The sequence below is a fragment of the Dendrobates tinctorius genome, unplaced genomic scaffold, assembly GCF_039654945.1.
Source record: "Dendrobates tinctorius isolate UK_male_01 unplaced genomic scaffold, ASM3965494v1 ptg000178l, whole genome shotgun sequence".
NCBI lineage: Eukaryota > Metazoa > Chordata > Amphibia > Anura > Dendrobatidae > Dendrobates > Dendrobates tinctorius.
Genome location: NW_027361845.1, coordinates 513,142 through 532,887, shown reverse-complemented (window position 1 = coordinate 532,887; position 19,746 = coordinate 513,142). Strand labels below are relative to the sequence as shown.

Below are 19,746 nucleotides of genomic sequence, written 5' to 3'. Positions count from 1 at the left end.
CACTTTCCTGACAGGTGGCAACAAGATCATGATAATCTATTGTCAGTTAGAATACGCAGTTTCTGTTTTCAATCTTAACCCAAACATCGATCAACTTTTAAAAAGATGAAAGAGATACTTGAACATGACATAATTTAAACATGCATCATTCTGACCAGGAGTAAGGCGCACTACCGTCAGTGTATGAGGACAGCTGTAAAACTTGCTTGCTCCAATAATTCACTTGTAAAGTGCATGAGGAAATATACAGACACCATCTTGAAATTTGCTACTTTGAATCACAGTTTAGAAAAGTAATAACAAGGATGAATTAGGATCTTCACGTTCCGATTCAGGGATTTCCAGTTTAAAGTTTAGATTCTTGTAATAAGCCTGATTTTCTTACAAATTCAAAGATGACAATGGTATGAACAAAGCGATAGGTGTTCCTGGCATTTATTACATTTATTAATGTTTTTAACTCAATTCCCAATAATATTTCTCATCAAAGTATTGTTGATAAGATTTTAATCTATAGAATTAAAAAAACACTTTTTTAAAAACTGTTCTGACCTGTGTCAACAACGTTGTGTTAATCTATTTTCAGTTGGATTACCCAGTTTCTGTTTTCAATCTTAACCCAAACATCGATCAAGCTATAAAAATATGAAAGAGCTGCTTGACCATGACGTGATTTGATTACACAACTTTCTGATATGGATTCAGAAGCACTACAGTTGAATTAAGATCTTCACAATCAGATTCAGTGATTTCCAGTCAAAAATTAAGAATCTGGTAATAAACCCTCTTTTCTTACAAATTCAAAGATGGCAATGGTAAAAATAAATTAATAGGTGCTTATGGCATTAATTACATTTATTAATGTTTGGAACTCAATTCCCAATAACAATTCTTATCAAAGTCCTCTTGAAATGATTATAATCTGTAGAACTAAAAAATGCAGTTTCTTAAACACTGCAGCCTGGTAGCAACAAAGTCGAGTTAACTTTTGTCAAGTTGGACTACGCAGTTGTTGTTTTCAATAATAACCCAAACATCAATCAAGATATGAAAAGACATAAAGAGCTGATTGACCTCGACGTGATTTGAACACGCAACCTTCTGATCTGGAGTCAGACGCTCTACCGTTGCGCCACGAGGTCAGTTGAAACGTGTTGTTGCTCCCATACTTCACATGAAAAGTCCATGATAAAATATATGGACACCATCTTGAAATTTGCTACTTATAATCACAGTTTGGAAAAGATATAAACAAGGATGAATTAAGGTCTTCACTTTCAGATTCAGGGATTTCCAATTAAAAATTTAGAATATAGTAATAAACCCTTTTTTCTTACAAATTCAAAGATGACAATGGTATGAACAAATTAATAGGTGTTTCTGACTTGCCACAAATTTTCTGTTTTGAACTCAGTTCCCAATGATATATCTCATCAAAGATTGTTGAAAAGATTTTATTCAGTAGAATTAAAAAAGCAATTTTTCAAACACTTTCCTGACAGGTGGCAACAAGATCATGATAATCTATTGTCAGTTAGAATACGAAGTTTCTGTTTTCAATCTTAACCCAAACATCGATCAACTTTTAAAAAGATGAAAGAGATACTTGAACGTGACATAATTTAAACATGCATCATTCTGACCAGGAGTAAGGCGCACTACCGTCAGTGTATGAGGACAGCTGTAAAACTTGCTTGCTCCCATAATTCACTTGTAAAGTGCATGAGGAAATATACAGACACCATCTTGAAATTTGCTACTTTAAATCACAGTTTAGAAAAGTAATAACAAGGATGAATTAGGATCTTCACGTTCCGATTCAAGGATTTCCAGTTTAAAGTTTAGATTCTAGTAATAAGCCTGATTTTCTTACAAATTCAAAGATGACAATGGTATGAAAAAAGCGATAGGTGTTTCTGGCATTTATTACATTTATTAATGTTTTTAACTCAATTCCCAATAATATTTCTCATCAAAGTATTGTTGATAAGATTTTAATCTATAGAATTAAAAAAACACTTTTTTAAAAACTGTTCTGACCTGTGTCAACAACATTGTGTTAATATATTTTCAGTTGGATTACCCAGTTTCTGTTTTCAATCTTAACCCAAACATCGATCAAGCTATAAAAATATGAAAGAGCTGTTTGACCATCACGTGATTTGAATACACAACTTTCTGATATGGATTCAGAAGCACTACAGTTGAATTAAGATCTTCACAATCAGATTCAGTGATTTCCAGTCAAAAATTAAGAATCTGGTAATAAACCCTCTTTTCTTACAAATTCAAAGATGGCAATGGTAAAAATAAATTAATAGGTAATTAATTACATTTATTAATGTTTGGAACTCAATTCCCAATAACAATTCTTATCAAAGTCCTCTTGAAACGATTATAATCTGTAGAACTAAAAAACGCAGTTTCTTAAACACTGCAGCCTGGTAGCAACAAAGTCGAGTTAACTTTTGTCAAGTTAGACTACGCATTGCTGTTTTCAATAATAACCCAAACATCAATCAAGATATGAAAAGACATAGAGAGCTGATTGACCTTGACGTGATTTGAACACACAACCTTCTGATCTGGAGTCAGACGCGCTACCGTTGCGCCACGAGGTCATTTGAAAAGTGTTGTTGCTCCCATACTTCACATGAAAAGTGCATGATAAAATATATGGACACCATCTTGAAATTTGCTACTTATAATCACAGTTTGGAAAAGATATAAACAAGGATGAATTAAGGTCTTCAATTTCAGATTCAGGGATTTCCAATTAAAAATTTAGAATATAGTAATAAACCCTTTTTTCTTACAAATTCAAAGATGACAATGGTATGAACAAATTAATAGGTGCTTCTGACTTGCCACAAATTTTCTATTTTGAACTCAGTTCCCAATGATATATCTCATCAAAGATTGTTGAAAAGATTTCATTCAGTAGAATTAAAAAAGCAATTTTTCAAACACTTTCCTGACAGGTGGCAACAAGATCATGATAATCTATTGTCAGTTAGAATACGCAGTTTCTGTTTTCAATCTTAACCCAAACATCGATCAACTTTTAAAAAGATGAAAGAGATACTTGAACATGACATAATTTAAACATGCATCATTCTGACCAGGAGTAAGGCGCACTACCGTCAGTGTATGAGGACAGCTGTAAAACTTGCTTGCTCCCATAATTCACTTGTAAAGTGCATGAGGAAATATACAGACACCATCTTGAAATTTGCTACTTTAAATCACAGTTTAGAAAAGTAATAACAAGGATGAATTAGGATCTTCACGTTCCGATTCAGGGATTTCCAGTTTAAAGTTTAGATTCTTGTAATAAGCCTGATTTTCTTACAAATTCAAAGATGACAATGGTATGAACAAAGCGATAGGTGTTTCTGGCATTTATTGCAGTTATTAATGTTTTTAACTCAATTCCCAATAATATTTCTCATCAAAGTATTGTTGATAAGATTATAACCTATAGAATTAAAAAAACACTTTTTTAAAAACTGTTCTGACCTGTGTCAACAACATTGTGTTAATATATTTTCAGTTGGATTACCCAGTTTCTGTTTTCAATCTTAACCCAAACATCGATCAAGCTATAAAAATATGAAAGAGCTGCTTGACCATGACGTGATTTGAATACACAACTTTCTGATATGGATTCAGAAGCACTACAGTTGAATTAAGATCTTCACAATCAGATTCAGTGATTTCCAGTCAAAAATTAAGAATCTGGTAATAAACCCTCTTTTCTTACAAATTCAAAGATGGCAATGGTAAAAATAAATTAATAGGTGCTTATGGCATTAATTACATTTATTAATGTTTGGAACTCAATTCCCAATAAGAATTCTTATCAAAGTCCTCTTGAAACGATTATAATCTGTAGAACTAAAAAATGCAGGTTCTTAAACACTGCAGCCTGGTAGCAACAAAGTCGAGTTAACTTTTGTCAAGTTGGACTACGCAGTTGCTGTTTTCAATAATAACCCAAACATCAATCAAGATATGAAAAGACATATAGAGCTGATTGACCTCGACGTGATTTGAACACGCAACCTTTTGATCTGGAGTCAGACGCGCTACCGTTACGCCACGAGGTCAGTTGAAATGTGTTGTTGCTCCCATACTTCACATGAAAAGTGCATGATAAAATATATGGACACCATCTTGAAATTTGCTACTTATAATCACAGTTTGGAAAAGATATAAACAAGGATGAATTAAGGTCTTCACTTTCAGATTCAGGGATTTCCAATTAAAAATTTAGAATATAGTAATAAACCCTTTTTTCTTACAAATTCAAAGATGACAATGGTATGAACAAATTAATAGGTGTTTCTGACTTGCCACAAATTTCCTGTTTTGAACTCAGTTCCCAATGATATATCTCATAAAAGGATTGTTGAAAAGATTTTATTCAGTAGAATTAAAAAAGCAATTTTTCAAACACTTTCCTGACAGGTGGCAACAAGATCATGATAATCTATTGTCAGTTAGAATACGCAGTTTCTGTTTTCAATCTTAACCCAAACATCGATCAACTTTTAAAAAGATGAAAGAGATACTTGAACATGACATAATTTAAACATGCATCATTCTGACCAGGAGTAAGGCGCACTACCGTCAGTGTATGAGGACAGCTGTAAAACTTGCTTGCTCCAATAATTCACTTGTAAAGTGCATGAGGAAATATACAGACACCATCTTGAAATTTGCTACTTTGAATCACAGTTTAGAAAAGTAATAACAAGGATGAATTAGGATCTTCACGTTCCGATTCAGGGATTTCCAGTTTAAAGTTTAGATTCTTGTAATAAGCCTGATTTTCTTACAAATTCAAAGATGACAATGGTATGAACAAAGCGATAGGTGTTCCTGGCATTTATTACATTTATTAATGTTTTTAACTCAATTCCCAATAATATTTCTCATCAAAGTATTGTTGATAAGATTTTAATCTATAGAATTAAAAAAACACTTTTTTAAAAACTGTTCTGACCTGTGTCAACAACGTTGTGTTAATCTATTTTCAGTTGGATTACCCAGTTTCTGTTTTCAATCTTAACCCAAACATCGATCAAGCTATAAAAATATGAAAGAGCTGCTTGACCATGACGTGATTTGATTACACAACTTTCTGATATGGATTCAGAAGCACTACAGTTGAATTAAGATCTTCACAATCAGATTCAGTGATTTCCAGTCAAAAATTAAGAATCTGGTAATAAACCCTCTTTTCTTACAAATTCAAAGATGGCAATGGTAAAAATAAATTAATAGGTGCTTATGGCATTAATTACATTTATTAATGTTTGGAACTCAATTCCCAATAACAATTCTTATCAAAGTCCTCTTGAAATGATTATAATCTGTAGAACTAAAAAATGCAGTTTCTTAAACACTGCAGCCTGGTAGCAACAAAGTCGAGTTAACTTTTGTCAAGTTGGACTACGCAGTTGTTGTTTTCAATAATAACCCAAACATCAATCAAGATATGAAAAGACATAAAGAGCTGATTGACCTCGACGTGATTTGAACACGCAACCTTCTGATCTGGAGTCAGACGCTCTACCGTTGCGCCACGAGGTCAGTTGAAACGTGTTGTTGCTCCCATACTTCACATGAAAAGTCCATGATAAAATATATGGACACCATCTTGAAATTTGCTACTTATAATCACAGTTTGGAAAAGATATAAACAAGGATGAATTAAGGTCTTCACTTTCAGATTCAGGGATTTCCAATTAAAAATTTAGAATATAGTAATAAACCCTTTTTTCTTACAAATTCAAAGATGACAATGGTATGAACAAATTAATAGGTGTTTCTGACTTGCCACAAATTTTCTGTTTTGAACTCAGTTCCCAATGATATATCTCATCAAAGATTGTTGAAAAGATTTTATTCAGTAGAATTAAAAAAGCAATTTTTCAAACACTTTCCTGACAGGTGGCAACAAGATCATGATAATCTATTGTCAGTTAGAATACGAAGTTTCTGTTTTCAATCTTAACCCAAACATCGATCAACTTTTAAAAAGATGAAAGAGATACTTGAACGTGACATAATTTAAACATGCATCATTCTGACCAGGAGTAAGGCGCACTACCGTCAGTGTATGAGGACAGCTGTAAAACTTGCTTGCTCCCATAATTCACTTGTAAAGTGCATGAGGAAATATACAGACACCATCTTGAAATTTGCTACTTTAAATCACAGTTTAGAAAAGTAATAACAAGGATGAATTAGGATCTTCACGTTCCGATTCAAGGATTTCCAGTTTAAAGTTTAGATTCTAGTAATAAGCCTGATTTTCTTACAAATTCAAAGATGACAATGGTATGAAAAAAGCGATAGGTGTTTCTGGCATTTATTACATTTATTAATGTTTTTAACTCAATTCCCAATAATATTTCTCATCAAAGTATTGTTGATAAGATTTTAATCTATAGAATTAAAAAAACACTTTTTTAAAAACTGTTCTGACCTGTGTCAACAACATTGTGTTAATATATTTTCAGTTGGATTACCCAGTTTCTGTTTTCAATCTTAACCCAAACATCGATCAAGCTATAAAAATATGAAAGAGCTGTTTGACCATCACGTGATTTGAATACACAACTTTCTGATATGGATTCAGAAGCACTACAGTTGAATTAAGATCTTCACAATCAGATTCAGTGATTTCCAGTCAAAAATTAAGAATCTGGTAATAAACCCTCTTTTCTTACAAATTCAAAGATGGCAATGGTAAAAATAAATTAATAGGTAATTAATTACATTTATTAATGTTTGGAACTCAATTCCCAATAACAATTCTTATCAAAGTCCTCTTGAAACGATTATAATCTGTAGAACTAAAAAACGCAGTTTCTTAAACACTGCAGCCTGGTAGCAACAAAGTCGAGTTAACTTTTGTCAAGTTAGACTACGCATTGCTGTTTTCAATAATAACCCAAACATCAATCAAGATATGAAAAGACATAGAGAGCTGATTGACCTCGACGTGATTTGAACACACAACCTTCTGATCTGGAGTCAGACGCGCTACCGTTGCGCCACGAGGTCATTTGAAAAGTGTTGTTGCTCCCATACTTCACATGAAAAGTGCATGATAAAATATATGGACACCATCTTGAAATTTGCTACTTATAATCACAGTTTGGAAAAGATATAAACAAGGATGAATTAAGGTCTTCAATTTCAGATTCAGGGATTTCCAATTAAAAATTTAGAATATAGTAATAAACCCTTTTTTCTTACAAATTCAAAGATGACAATGGTATGAACAAATTAATAGGTGCTTCTGACTTGCCACAAATTTTCTATTTTGAACTCAGTTCCCAATGATATATCTCATCAAAGATTGTTGAAAAGATTTCATTCAGTAGAATTAAAAAAGCAATTTTTCAAACACTTTCCTGACAGGTGGCAACAAGATCATGATAATCTATTGTCAGTTAGAATACGCAGTTTCTGTTTTCAATCTTAACCCAAACATCGATCAACTTTTAAAAAGATGAAAGAGATACTTGAACATGACATCATTTAAACATGCATCATTCTGACCAGGAGTAAGGCGCACTACCGTCAGTGTATGAGGACAGCTGTAAAACTTGCTTGCTCCCATAATTCACTTGTAAAGTGCATGAGGAAATATACAGACACCATCTTGAAATTTGCTACTTTAAATCACAGTTTAGAAAAGTAATAACAAGGATGAATTAGGATCTTCACGTTCCGATTCAGGGATTTCCAGTTTAAAGTTTAGATTCTTGTAATAAGCCTGATTTTCTTACAAATTCAAAGATGACAATGGTATGAACAAAGCGATAGGTGTTCCTGGCATTTATTACATTTATTAATGTTTTTAACTCAATTCCCAATAATATTTCTCATCAAAGTATTGTTGATAAGATTTTAATCTATAGAATTAAAAAAACACTTTTTTAAAAACTGTTCTGACCTGTGTCAACAACGTTGTGTTAATCTATTTTCAGTTGGATTACCCAGTTTCTGTTTTCAATCTTAACCCAAACATCGATCAAGCTATAAAAATATGAAAGAGCTGCTTGACCATGACGTGATTTGAATACACAACTTTCTGATATGGATTCAGAAGCACTACAGTTGAATTAAGATCTTCACAATCAGATTCAGTGATTTCCAGTCAAAAATTAAGAATCTGGTAATAAACCCTCTTTTCTTACAAATTCAAAGATGGCAATGGTAAAAATAAATTAATAGGTGCTTATGGCATTAATTACATTTATTAATGTTTGGAACTCAATTCCCAATAACAATTCTTATCAAAGTCCTCTTGAAACGATTATAATCTGTAGAACTAAAAAATGCAGTTTCTTAAACACTGCAGCCTGGTAGCAACAAAGTCGAGTTAACTTTTGTCAAGTTGGACTACGCAGTTGCTGTTTTCAATAATAACCCAAACATCAATCAAGATATGAAAAGACATAAAGAGCTGATTGACCTCGACGTGATTTGAACACGCAACCTTCTGATCTGGAGTCAGACGCGCTACCGTTGCGCCACGAGGTCAGTTGAAACGTGTTGTTGCTCCCATACTTCACATGAAAAGTGCATGATAAAATATATGGACACCATCTTGAAATTTGCTACTTATAATCACAGTTTGGAAATGATATAAACAAGGATGAATTAAGGTCTTCACTTTCAGATTCAGGGATTTCCAATTAAAAATTTAGAATATAGTAATAAACCCTTTTTTCTTACAAATTCAAAGATGACAATGGTATGAACAAATTAATAGGTGTTTCTGACTTGCCACAAATTTCCTGTTTTGAACTCAGTTCCCAATGATATATCTCATCAAAGGATTGTTGAAAAGATTTTATTCAGTAGAATTAAAAAAGCAATTTTTCAAACACTTTCCTGACAGGTGGCAACAAGATCATGATAATCTATTGTCAGTTAGAATACGCAGTTTCTGTTTTCAATCTTAACCCAAACATCGATCAACTTTTAAAAAGATGAAAGAGATACTTGAACATGACATAATTTAAACATGCATCATTCTGACCAGGAGTAAGGCGCACTACCGTCAGTGTATGAGGACAGCTGTAAAACTTGCTTGCTCCCATAATTCACTTGTAAAGTGCATGAGGAAATATACAGACACCATCTTGAAATTTGCTACTTTAAATCACAGTTTAGAAAAGTAATAACAAGGATGAATTAGGATCTTCACGTTCCGATTCAGGGATTTCCAGTTTAAAGTTTAGATTCTAGTAATAAGCCTGATTTTCTTACAAATTCAAAGATGACAATGGTATGAACAAAGCGATAGGTGTTCCTGGCATTTATTACATTTATTAATGTTTTAACTCAATTCCCAATAATATTTCTCATCAAAGTATTGTTGATAAGATTTTAATCTATAGAATTAAAAAAACACTTTTTTAAAAACTGTTCTGACCTATGTCAACAACGTTGTGTTAATCTATTTTCAGTTGGATTACCCAGTTTCTGTTTTCAATCTTAACCCAAACATCGATCAAGCTATAAAAATATGAAAGAGCTGCTTGACCATGATGAGATTTGAATACACAACTTTCTGATATGGATTCAGAAGCACTACAGTTGAATTAAGATCTTCACAATCAGATTCAGTGATTTCCAGTCAAAAATTAAGAATCTGGTAATAAACCCTCTTTTCTTACAAATTCAAAGATGGCAATGGTAAAAATAAATTAATAGGTAATTAATTACATTTATTAATGTTTGGAACTCAATTCCCAATAACAATTCTTATCAAAGTCCTCTTGAAACGATTATAATCTGTAGAACTAAAAAACGCAGTTTCTTAAACACTGCAGCCTGGTAGCAACAAAGTCGAGTTAACTTTTGTCAAGTTGGACTACGCAGTTGCTGTTTTCAATAATAACCCAAACATCAATCAAGATATGAAAAGACATAAAGAGCTGATTGACCTCGACGTGATTTGAACACACAACCTTCTGATCTGGAGTCAGACGCGCTACCGTTGCGCCACGAGGTCATTTGAAAAGTGTTGTTGCTCCCATACTTCACATGAAAAGTGCATGATAAAATATATGGACACCATCTTGAAATTTGCTACTTATAATCACAGTTTGGAAAAGATATAAACAAGGATGAATTAAGGTCTTCACTTTCAGATTCAGGGATTTCCAATTAAAAATTTAGAATATAGTAATAAACCCTTTTTTCTTACAAATTCAAAGATGACAATGGTATGAACAAATTAATAGGTGTTTCTGACTTGTCACAAATTTTCTGTTTTGAACTCAGTTCCCAATGATATATCTCATCAAAGATTGTTGAAAAGATTTTATTCAGTAGAATTAAAAAAGCAATTTTTCAAAGACTTTCCTGACAGGTGGCAACAAGATCATGATAATCTTTTGTCAGTTAGAATACGAAGTTTCTGTTTTCAATCTTAACCCAAACATCGATCAACTTTTAAAAAGATGAAAGAGATACTTGAACGTGACATAATTTAAACATGCATCATTCTGACCAGGAGTAAGGCGCACTACCGTCAGTGTATGAGGACAGCTGTAAAACTTGCTTGCTCCCATAATTCACTTGTAAAGTGCATGAGGAAATATACAGACACCATCTTGAAATTTGCTACTTTAAATCACAGTTTAGAAAAGTAATAACAAGGATGAATTAGGATCTTCACGTTCCGATTCAGGGATTTCCAGTTTAAAGTTTAGATTCTAGTAATAAGCCTGATTTTCTTACAAATTCAAAGATGACAATGGTATGAACAAAGCGATAGGTGTTTCTGGCATTTATTACATTTATTAATGTTTTTAACTCAATTCCCAATAATATTTCTCATCAAAGTATTGTTGATAAGATTTTAATCTATAGAATTAAAAAAACACTTTTTTAAAAACTGTTCTGACCTGTGTCAACAACATTGTGTTAATATATTTTCAGTTGGATTACCCAGTTTCTGTTTTCAATCTTAACCCAAACATCGATCAAGCTATAAAAATATGAAAGAGCTGTTTGACCATCACGTGATTTGAATACACAACTTTCTGATATGGAATCAGAAGCACTACAGTTGAATTAAGATCTTCACAATCAGATTCAGTGATTTCCAGTCAAAAATTAAGAATCTGGTAATAAACCCTCTTTTCTTACAAATTCAAAGATGGCAATGGTAAAAATAAATTAATAGGTGCTTATGGCATTAATTACATTTATTAATGTTTGGAACTCAATTCCCAATAACAATTCTTATCAAAGTCCTCTTGAAATGATTATAATCTGTAGAACTAAAAAATGCAGTTTCTTAAACACTGCAGCCTGGTAGCAACAAAGTCGAGTTAACTTTTGTCAAGTTGGACTATGCAGTTACTGTTTTCAATAATAACCCAAACATCAATCAAGATATGAAAAGACATAAAGAGCTGATTGACCTCAACGTGATTTGAACACACAACCTTCTGATCTGGAGTCAGACGCGCTAACGTTGCGCCACGAGGTCAGTTGAAAAGTGTTGTTGCTCCCATACTTCACATGAAAAGTGCATGATAAAATATATGGACACCATCTTGAAATTTGCTACTTATAATCACAGTTTAGAAACGATATAAACAAGGATGAATTAAGGTCTTCACTTTCAGATTCAGGGATTTCCAATTAAAAATTTAGAATATAGTAATAAACCCTTTTTTCTTACAAATTCAAAGATGACAATGGTATGAACAAATTAATAGGTGTTTCTGACTTGCCACAAATTTCCTGTTTTGAACTCAGTTCCCAATGATATATCTCATCAAAGGATTGTTGAAAAGATTTTATTCAGTAGAATTAAAAAAGCAATTTTTCAAACACTTTCCTGACAGGTGGCAACAAGATCATGATAATCTATTGTCAGTTAGAATACGCAGTTTCTGTTTTCAATCTTAACCCAAACATCGATCAACTTTTAAAAAGATGAAAGAGATACTTGAACATGACATAATTTAAACATGCATCATTCTGACCAGGAGTAAGGCGCACTACCGTCAGTGTATGAGGACAGCTGTAAAACTTGCTTGCTCCCATAATTCACTTGTAAAGTGCATGAGGAAATATACAGACACCGTCTTGAAATTTGCTACTTTAAATCACAGTTTAGAAAAGTAATAACAAGGATGAATTAGGATCTTCACGTTCCGATTCAGGGATTTCCAGTTTAAAGTTTAGATTCCAGTAATAAGCCTGATTTTCTTACAAATTCAAAGATGACAATGGTATGAACAAAGCGATAGGTGTTCCTGGCATTTATTACATTTATTAATGTTTTTAACTCAATTCCCAATAATATTTCTCATCAAAGTATTGTTGATAAGATTTTAATCTATAGAATTAAAAAAACACTTTTTTAAAAACTGTTCTGACCTGTGTCAACAACGTTGTGTTAATCTATTTTCAGTTGGATTACCCAGTTTCTGTTTTCAATCTTAACCCAAACATCGATCAAGCTATAAAAATATGAAAGAGCTGCTTGACCATGACGTGATTTGAATACACAACTTTCTGATATGGATTCAGAAGCACTACAGTTGAATTAAGATCTTCACAATCAGATTCAGTGATTTCCAGTCAAAAATTAAGAATCTGGTAATAAACCCTCTTTTCTTACAAATTCAAAGATGGCAATGGTAAAAATAAATTAATAGGTGCTTATGGCATTAATTACATTTATTAATGTTTGGAACTCAATTCCCAATAACAATTCTTATCAAAGTCCTCTTGAAACGATTATAATCTGTAGAACTAAAAAATGAAGTTTCTTAAACACTGCAGCCTGGTAGCAACAAAAAGATTTTATTCAGTAGAATTAAAAAAGCAATTTTTCAAACACTTTCCTGACAGGTGGCAACAAGATCATGATAATCTATTGTCAGTTAGAATACGCAGTTTCTGTTTTCAATCTTAACCCAAACATCGATCAACTTTTAAAAAGATGAAAGAGATACTTGAACATGACATAATTTAAACATGCATCATTCTGACCAGGAGTAAGGCGCACTACCGTCAGTGTATGAGGACAGCTGTAAAACTTGCTTGCTCCCATAATTCACTTGTAAAGTGCATGAGGAAATATACAGACACCATCTTGAAATTTGCTACTTTAAATCACAGTTTAGAAAAGTAATAACAAGGATGAATTAGGATCTTCACGTTCCGATTCAGGGATTTCCGGTTTAAAGTTTAGATTCCAGTAATAAGCCTGATTTTCTTACAAATTCAAAGATGACAATGGTATGAACAAAGCGATAGGTGTTCCTGGCATTTATTACATTTATTAATGTTTTTAACTCAATTCCCAATAATATTTCTCATCAAAGTATTGTTGATAAGATTTTAATCTATAGAATTAAAAAAACACTTTTTTAAAAACTGTTCTGACCTGTGTCAACAACGTTGTGTTAATCTATTTTCAGTTGGATTACCCAGTTTCTGTTTTCAATCTTAACCCAAACATCGATCAAGCTATAAAAATATGAAAGAGCTGCTTGACCATGACGAGATTTGAATACACAACTTTCTGATATGGATTCAGAAGCACTACAGTTGAATTAAGATCTTCACAATCAGATTCAGTGATTTCCAGTCAAAAATTAAGAATCTGGTAATAAACCCTCTTTTCTTACAAATTCAAAGATGGCAATGGTAAAAATAAATTAATAGGTAATTAATTACATTTATTAATGTTTGGAACTCAATTCCCAATAACAATTCTTATCAAAGTCCTCTTGAAACGATTATAATCTGTAGAACTAAAAAACGCAGTTTCTTAAACACTGCAGCCTGGTAGCAACAAAGTCGAGTTAACTTTTGTCAAGTTGGACTACGCAGTTGCTGTTTTCAATAATAACCCAAACATCAATCAAGATATGAAAAGACATAAAGAGCTGATTGACCTCGACGTGATTTGAACACACAACCTTCTGATCTGGAGTCAGACGCGTTACCGTTGCGCCACGAAGTCATTTGAAAAGTGTTGTTGCACCCATACTTCACATGAAAAGTGCATGATAAAATATATGGACACCATCTTGAAATTTGCTACTTATAATCACAGTTTGGAAAAGATATAAACAAGGATGAAATAAGGTCTTCACTTTCAGATTCAGGGATTTCCAATTAAAAATTTAGAATATAGTAATAAACCCTTTTTTCTTACAAATTCAAAGATGACAATGGTATGAACAAATTAATAGGTGCTTCTGACTTGCCACAAATTTTCTATTTTGAACTCAGTTCCCAATGATATATCTCATCAAAGATTGTTGAAAAGATTTCATTCAGTAGAATTAAAAAAGCAATTTTTCAAACACTTTCCTGACAGGTGGCAACAAGATCATGATAATCTATTGTCAGTTAGAATACGCAGTTTCTGTTTTCAATCTTAACCCAAACATCGATCAACTTTTAAAAAGATGAAAGAGATACTTGAACATGACATAATTTAAACATGCATCATTCTGACCAGGAGTAAGGCGCACTACCGTCAGTGTATGAGGACAGCTGTAAAACTTGCTTGCTCCCATAATTCACTTGTAAAGTGCATGAGGAAATATACAGACACCATCTTGAAATTTGCTACTTTAAATCACAGTTTAGAAAAGTAATAACAAGGATGAATTAGGATCTTCACGTTCCGATTCAGGGATTTCCAGTTTAAAGTTTAGATTCTTGTAATAAGCCTGATTTTCTTACAAATTCAAAGATGACAATGGTATGAACAAAGCGATAGGTGTTTCTGGCATTTATTACAGTTATTAATGTTTTTAACTCAATTCCCAATAATATTTCTCATCAAAGTATTGTTGATAAGATTATAACCTATAGAATTAAAAAAACACTTTTTAAAAAACTGTTCTGACCTGTGTCAACAACATTGTGTTAATATATTTTCAGTTGGATTACCCAGTTTCTGTTTTCAATCTTAACCCAAACATCGATCAAGCTATAAAAATATGAAAGAGCTGCTTGACCATGACGTGATTTGAATACACAACTTTCTGATATGGATTCAGAAGCACTACAGTTGAATTAAGATCTTCACAATCAGATTCAGTGATTTCCAGTCAAAAATTAAGAATCTGGTAATAAACCCTCTTTTCTTACAAATTCAAAGATGGCAATGGTAAAAATAAATTAATAGGTGCTTATGGCATTAATTACATTTATTAATGTTTGGAACTCAATTCCCAATAAGAATTCTTATCAAAGTCCTCTTGAAACGATTATAATCTGTAGAACTAAAAAATGCAGTTTCTTAAACACTGCAGCCTGGTAGCAACAAAGTCGAGTTAACTTTTGTCAAGTTGGACTACGCAGTTGCTGTTTTCAATAATAACCCAAACATCAATCAAGATATGAAAAGACATAAAGAGCTGATTGACCTCGACGTGATTTGAACACGCAACCTTCTGATCTGGAGTCAGACGCGCTACCGTTACGCCACGAGGTCAGTTGAAATGTGTTGTTGCTCCCATACTTCACATGAAAAGTGCATGATAAAATATATGGACACCATCTTGAAATTTGCTACTTATAATCACAGTTTGGAAAAGATATAAACAAGGATGAATTAAGGTCTTCACTTTCAGATTCAGGGATTTCCAATTAAAAATTTAGAATATAGTAATAAACCCTTTTTTCTTACAAATTCAAAGATGACAATGGTATGAACAAATTAATAGGTGTTTCTGACTTGCCACAAATTTCCTGTTTTGAACTCAGTTCCCAATGATATATCTCATAAAAGGATTGTTGAAAAGATTTTATTCAGTAGAATTAAAAAAGCAATTTTTCAAACACTTTCCTGACAGGTGGCAACAAGATCATGATAATCTATTGTCAGTTAGAATACGCAGTTTCTGTTTTCAATCTTAACCCAAACATCGATCAACTTTTAAAAAGATGAAAGAGATACTTGAACATGACATAATTTAAACATGCATCATTCTGACCAGGAGTAAGGCGCACTACCGTCAGTGTATGAGGACAGCTGTAAAACTTGCTTGCTCCAATAATTCACTTGTAAAGTGCATGAGGAAATATACAGACACCATCTTGAAATTTGCTACTTTGAATCACAGTTTAGAAAAGTAATAACAAGGATGAATTAGGATCTTCACGTTCCGATTCAGGGATTTCCAGTTTAAAGTTTAGATTCTTGTAATAAGCCTGATTTTCTTACAAATTCAAAGATGACAATGGTATGAACAAAGCGATAGGTGTTCCTGGCATTTATTACATTTATTAATGTTTTTAACTCAATTCCCAATAATATTTCTCATCAAAGTATTGTTGATAAGATTTTAATCTATAGAATTAAAAAAACACTTTTTTAAAAACTGTTCTGACCTGTGTCAACAACGTTGTGTTAATCTATTTTCAGTTGGATTACCCAGTTTCTGTTTTCAATCTTAACCCAAACATCGATCAAGCTATAAAAATATGAAAGAGCTGCTTGACCATGACGTGATTTGATTACACAACTTTCTGATATGGATTCAGAAGCACTACAGTTGAATTAAGATCTTCACAATCAGATTCAGTGATTTCCAGTCAAAAATTAAGAATCTGGTAATAAACCCTCTTTTCTTACAAATTCAAAGATGGCAATGGTAAAAATAAATTAATAGGTGCTTATGGCATTAATTACATTTATTAATGTTTGGAACTCAATTCCCAATAACAATTCTTATCAAAGTCCTCTTGAAATGATTATAATCTGTAGAACTAAAAAATGCAGTTTCTTAAACACTGCAGCCTGGTAGCAACAAAGTCGAGTTAACTTTTGTCAAGTTGGACTACGCAGTTGTTGTTTTCAATAATAACCCAAACATCAATCAAGATATGAAAAGACATAAAGAGCTGATTGACCTCGACGTGATTTGAACACGCAACCTTCTGATCTGGAGTCAGACGCTCTACCGTTGCGCCACGAGGTCAGTTGAAACGTGTTGTTGCTCCCATACTTCACATGAAAAGTCCATGATAAAATATATGGACACCATCTTGAAATTTGCTACTTATAATCACAGTTTGGAAAAGATATAAACAAGGATGAATTAAGGTCTTCACTTTCAGATTCAGGGATTTCCAATTAAAAATTTAGAATATAGTAATAAACCCTTTTTTCTTACAAATTCAAAGATGACAATGGTATGAACAAATTAATAGGTGTTTCTGACTTGCCACAAATTTTCTGTTTTGAACTCAGTTCCCAATGATATATCTCATCAAAGATTGTTGAAAAGATTTTATTCAGTAGAATTAAAAAAGCAATTTTTCAAACACTTTCCTGACAGGTGGCAACAAGATCATGATAATCTATTGTCAGTTAGAATACGAAGTTTCTGTTTTCAATCTTAACCCAAACATCGATCAACTTTTAAAAAGATGAAAGAGATACTTGAACGTGACATAATTTAAACATGCATCATTCTGACCAGGAGTAAGGCGCACTACCGTCAGTGTATGAGGACAGCTGTAAAACTTGCTTGCTCCCATAATTCACTTGTAAAGTGCATGAGGAAATATACAGACACCATCTTGAAATTTGCTACTTTAAATCACAGTTTAGAAAAGTAATAACAAGGATGAATTAGGATCTTCACGTTCCGATTCAAGGATTTCCAGTTTAAAGTTTAGATTCTAGTAATAAGCCTGATTTTCTTACAAATTCAAAGATGACAATGGTATGAAAAAAGCGATAGGTGTTTCTGGCATTTATTACATTTATTAATGTTTTTAACTCAATTCCCAATAATATTTCTCATCAAAGTATTGTTGATAAGATTTTAATCTATAGAATTAAAAAAACACTTTTTTAAAAACTGTTCTGACCTGTGTCAACAACATTGTGTTAATATATTTTCAGTTGGATTACCCAGTTTCTGTTTTCAATCTTAACCCAAACATCGATCAAGCTATAAAAATATGAAAGAGCTGTTTGACCATCACGTGATTTGAATACACAACTTTCTGATATGGATTCAGAAGCACTACAGTTGAATTAAGATCTTCACAATCAGATTCAGTGATTTCCAGTCAAAAATTAAGAATCTGGTAATAAACCCTCTTTTCTTACAAATTCAAAGATGGCAATGGTAAAAATAAATTAATAGGTAATTAATTACATTTATTAATGTTTGGAACTCAATTCCCAATAACAATTCTTATCAAAGTCCTCTTGAAACGATTATAATCTGTAGAACTAAAAAACGCAGTTTCTTAAACACTGCAGCCTGGTAGCAACAAAGTCGAGTTAACTTTTGTCAAGTTAGACTACGCATTGCTGTTTTCAATAATAACCCAAACATCAATCAAGATATGAAAAGACATAGAGAGCTGATTGACCTCGACGTGATTTGAACACACAACCTTCTGATCTGGAGTCAGACGCGCTACCGTTGCGCCACGAGGTCATTTGAAAAGTGTTGTTGCTCCCATACTTCACATGAAAAGTGCATGATAAAATATATGGACACCATCTTGAAATTTGCTACTTATAATCACAGTTTGGAAAAGATATAAACAAGGATGAATTAAGGTCTTCAATTTCAGATTCAGGGATTTCCAATTAAAAATTTAGAATATAGTAATAAACCCTTTTTTCTTACAAATTCAAAGATGACAATGGTATGAACAAATTAATAGGTGCTTCTGACTTGCCACAAATTTTCTATTTTGAACTCAGTTCCCAATGATATATCTCATCAAAGATTGTTGAAAAGATTTCATTCAGTAGAATTAAAAAAGCAATTTTTCAAACACTTTCCTGACAGGTGGCAACAAGATCATGATAATCTATTGTCAGTTAGAATACGCAGTTTCTGTTTTCAATCTTAACCCAAACATCGATCAACTTTTAAAAAGATGAAAGAGATACTTGAACATGACATCATTTAAACATGCATCATTCTGACCAGGAGTAAGGCGCACTACCGTCAGTGTATGAGGACAGCTGTAAAACTTGCTTGCTCCCATAATTCACTTGTAAAGTGCATGAGGAAATATACAGACACCATCTTGAAATTTGCTACTTTAAATCACAGTTTAGAAAAGTAATAACAAGGATGAATTAGGATCTTCACGTTCCGATTCAGGGATTTCCAGTTTAAAGTTTAGATTCTTGTAATAAGCCTGATTTTCTTACAAATTCAAAGATGACAATGGTATGAACAAAGCGATAGGTGTTCCTGGCATTTATTACATTTATTAATGTTTTTAACTCAATTCCCAATAATATTTCTCATCAAAGTATTGTTGATAAGATTTTAATCTATAGAATTAAAAAAACACTTTTTTAAAAACTGTTCTGACCTGTGTCAACAACGTTGTGTTAATCTATTTTCAGTTGGATTACCCAGTTTCTGTTTTCAATCTTAACCCAAACATCGATCAAGCTATAAAAATATGAAAGAGCTGCTTGACCATGACGTGATTTGAATACACAACTTTCTGATATGGATTCAGAAGCACTACAGTTGAATTAAGATCTTCACAATCAGATTCAGTGATTTCCAGTCAAAAATTAAGAATCTGGTAATAAACCCTCTTTTCTTACAAATTCAAAGATGGCAATGGTAAAAATAAATTAATAGGTGCTTATGGCATTAATTACATTTATTAATGTTTGGAACTCAATTCCCAATAACAATTCTTATCAAAGTCCTCTTGAAACGA

General features: G+C 32.5%; 12 non-coding genes across 12 annotated transcripts; all 12 read right to left on the bottom strand.

Moving 5' to 3' along the window:
• Positions 1–1,070: 1,070 nt before the first annotated feature.
• Positions 1,071–1,142, bottom strand: TRNAW-CCA (transfer RNA tryptophan (anticodon CCA)). Its single transcript has one exon. It is a non-coding gene; the product is annotated as a tRNA-Trp (tRNA).
• Positions 1,143–2,549: 1,407 nt separating this feature from the next.
• On the bottom strand, positions 2,550–2,621 carry TRNAW-CCA (transfer RNA tryptophan (anticodon CCA)). Its single transcript has one exon. It is a non-coding gene; the product is annotated as a tRNA-Trp (tRNA).
• A 1,416-nt stretch (positions 2,622–4,037) lies between these two features.
• On the bottom strand, positions 4,038–4,109 carry TRNAW-CCA (transfer RNA tryptophan (anticodon CCA)). Its single transcript has one exon. It is a non-coding gene; the product is annotated as a tRNA-Trp (tRNA).
• A 1,417-nt stretch (positions 4,110–5,526) lies between these two features.
• Positions 5,527–5,598, bottom strand: TRNAW-CCA (transfer RNA tryptophan (anticodon CCA)). The gene has a single exon. It is a non-coding gene; the product is annotated as a tRNA-Trp (tRNA).
• A 1,407-nt stretch (positions 5,599–7,005) lies between these two features.
• TRNAW-CCA (transfer RNA tryptophan (anticodon CCA)) lies at positions 7,006–7,077 on the bottom strand. The gene has a single exon. It is a non-coding gene; the product is annotated as a tRNA-Trp (tRNA).
• A 1,416-nt stretch (positions 7,078–8,493) lies between these two features.
• TRNAW-CCA (transfer RNA tryptophan (anticodon CCA)) lies at positions 8,494–8,565 on the bottom strand. Its single transcript has one exon. It is a non-coding gene; the product is annotated as a tRNA-Trp (tRNA).
• A 1,408-nt stretch (positions 8,566–9,973) lies between these two features.
• On the bottom strand, positions 9,974–10,045 carry TRNAW-CCA (transfer RNA tryptophan (anticodon CCA)). The gene has a single exon. It is a non-coding gene; the product is annotated as a tRNA-Trp (tRNA).
• A 1,416-nt stretch (positions 10,046–11,461) lies between these two features.
• TRNAW-CCA (transfer RNA tryptophan (anticodon CCA)) lies at positions 11,462–11,533 on the bottom strand. Its single transcript has one exon. It is a non-coding gene; the product is annotated as a tRNA-Trp (tRNA).
• A 2,424-nt stretch (positions 11,534–13,957) lies between these two features.
• TRNAW-CCA (transfer RNA tryptophan (anticodon CCA)) lies at positions 13,958–14,029 on the bottom strand. Its single transcript has one exon. It is a non-coding gene; the product is annotated as a tRNA-Trp (tRNA).
• A 1,416-nt stretch (positions 14,030–15,445) lies between these two features.
• Positions 15,446–15,517, bottom strand: TRNAW-CCA (transfer RNA tryptophan (anticodon CCA)). Its single transcript has one exon. It is a non-coding gene; the product is annotated as a tRNA-Trp (tRNA).
• A 1,417-nt stretch (positions 15,518–16,934) lies between these two features.
• On the bottom strand, positions 16,935–17,006 carry TRNAW-CCA (transfer RNA tryptophan (anticodon CCA)). Its single transcript has one exon. It is a non-coding gene; the product is annotated as a tRNA-Trp (tRNA).
• Positions 17,007–18,413: 1,407 nt separating this feature from the next.
• Positions 18,414–18,485, bottom strand: TRNAW-CCA (transfer RNA tryptophan (anticodon CCA)). The gene has a single exon. It is a non-coding gene; the product is annotated as a tRNA-Trp (tRNA).
• Positions 18,486–19,746: the final 1,261 nt, after the last annotated feature.